Below are 2,500 nucleotides of genomic sequence, written 5' to 3'. Positions count from 1 at the left end.
AGACGCGATCGCGTTGCTCACTGTACGGCGTCCGATACCGAGCCATCAGCATGTCGGTCCCCATGCGCGTTGCACTCGCACTCGCAGTCGCAAAAACGTGGGGCAAATATATTACGCGGAAGAGTTATAACAGACCGAGCCCCACTGCATGGGGGGAGTCTTTGTCACTAATGTACACAGATGGAACATTTTGGACTGGAACCAGATTACCCGTACACACGGCGCTGATTAGTAATCAATGCAGAGCCATCAAACTACAGCAAATATACACAACTGTCCGTATACATGCTGAAAGAGTCTGCCCAAAATGGGAACCACACGTCAGCCAGACACTCTGATCACGCACCACTCTCTGCTTCTAACAGGCGCACATACAATATGTAAGCACCAGCATGGAACAACATCCAGTGCATCTTCTCCGCCACATTACACAATCCACACTATCACAACCAGACCAGGAGGTCCGTGCGGAAAATACAATATCCCAGCCTTTCGACATCCACCATTGCGCAGACCAGGCACCAACACCCACACATGTCCTATACAACGGTGCACCCAACATCACAATAGTACCTCCTGTCACAGCGCACAAACAATGACATGAGTCAAAGACACAGGTCTCACACAAGCATAGAATTGGAGCGCCGCCTCTAATAAGCCAAAGGTGCATCCTGACGTGACAAATCTGATCATGTCACAAGCATTCACTTACTATAATCACTATCAACGAACCTGCCGCCCCCGCCCCCCCCCCCCCCCTACACCTTTCCGTACAACAACGTGTAACCTAACCTAACCTAACCTAACCTATGTTGTACCTTAACCTAACCTATGTTGTACCTTAACCTAACCTATGTTGTACCTTAACCTAACCTATGTTGTACCTTAACCTAACCTATGTTGTACCTTAACCTAACCTATGTTGTACCTTAACCTAACCCATGTTGTACCTTAACCTAACCCATGTTGTACCTTAACCTAACCCATGTTGTACCTTAACCTAACCCATGTTGTACCTTAACCTAACCCATGTTGTACCTTAACCTAACCCATGTTGTGCCTCAACCTAACCCATGTTGTGCCTCAACCTAACCCATGTTGTGCCTCAACCTAACCCATGTTGTGCCTTAACCTAACCCATGTTGTGCCTCAACCTAACCCATGTTGTGCCTTAACCTAACCCATGTTGTGCCTTAACCTAACCCATGTTGTGCCTTAACCTAACCCATGTTGTGCCTTAACCTAACCCATGTTGTGCCTTAACCTAACCCATGTTGTGCCTTAACCTAACCCATGTTGTGCCTTAACCTAACCCATGTTGTCGCCTTAACGTAACCCACGTTGTCGCCTAAACCTGCTCTGTAATTGTTATACGACTCGTTCAATTACTGTAGTGTTGCCCACCCGCAACCCTCGCAATATAGTTCGCTACTCGCACTGCCCGCACCCCTGTGTATCGCTTCATGTTAAACACCTTGCAAGTCTTGCTCACTTTCCACATGCTCCTGCTGTACACTGTAATGTGGATGGCAGCAGGACGTACATGCCGCCCCTCCCCACGTCCCCACCTTGCCCCCTGCCTTCGCAAGCTGGTTGGTGAGAAGTTTGCATGTTCAATGCCCTTCGCATGCGACGTACTCAGGCTACGTTGTGGTGCGGCCTGTGTCAACTGTCCGCTGATGTCGTACGCGTGAACCACAATCTGTACTGCACATTCGTCCTTATGTACTGAATGATACATCGTGGCACATGTGTGACCGCACAACGACTGCGCCCAAAAACGGCGGACCATACAGTGCAAATATTGTGCACGCAGCTACGTGTCGTCTCCCTATGAGAGCTGGATTGCAGTGTGGTACGCCATAGAGACGTGTGGGAGGAACGGACGCCGTGGATGGCGATCAGCATGAGCTGTCTGTTGATGTATTCGGACCTAGTCGTCTCTCCTCACACACCGTGATGGCATGGTGCACCGCGTTCCATATCTGCGACATGCTACAGAGGCCGGTTGACAGTCGTTCGAGCAATGGACATCGCATACGTACGGGGGCCACCTTCCACGTATTGTCTAGGCGTGCACATTTTGTTGCGTGTATGTGGGCAGACGTAGTGTGGCGTGACACCTGACACAGGCATGCAATAATCGTTGAAGTTGCAAATGGCGATGGACGCCTGCGTTTTCTGGTGAAGTTACGCAAATGAACAAATGGTAACCTGTTGTGGTGCGGTTGTTCTCGCTAGGGGTGAATCGGTGATGGCGACGATAGGTTGAGGTACTAACCGGTTGTTCCAGCGATACCCACCATGCCGACGAAACTGAACGGCATCTGGGTGTGAAGCGATACGCGGCGGTGGCTGGGTGGGACCGTCCCCGGCCGGTGAGGGGGCGCCTCCCGGCGTGCTGGCCGCGCGGTGCGTGGGCGCACGCGCTACAGCCGGCTGGTGGGGGCGGCCAGTGGCAGGCGCGCCGGCCGACGGACGCGGCAGGCGTCGCAGCTGC

Source organism: Schistocerca piceifrons, unplaced genomic scaffold (genome assembly GCF_021461385.2).
Source record: "Schistocerca piceifrons isolate TAMUIC-IGC-003096 unplaced genomic scaffold, iqSchPice1.1 HiC_scaffold_310, whole genome shotgun sequence".
Classification (NCBI taxonomy): domain Eukaryota; kingdom Metazoa; phylum Arthropoda; class Insecta; order Orthoptera; family Acrididae; genus Schistocerca; species Schistocerca piceifrons.
This window is presented reverse-complemented; position numbering follows the sequence as displayed.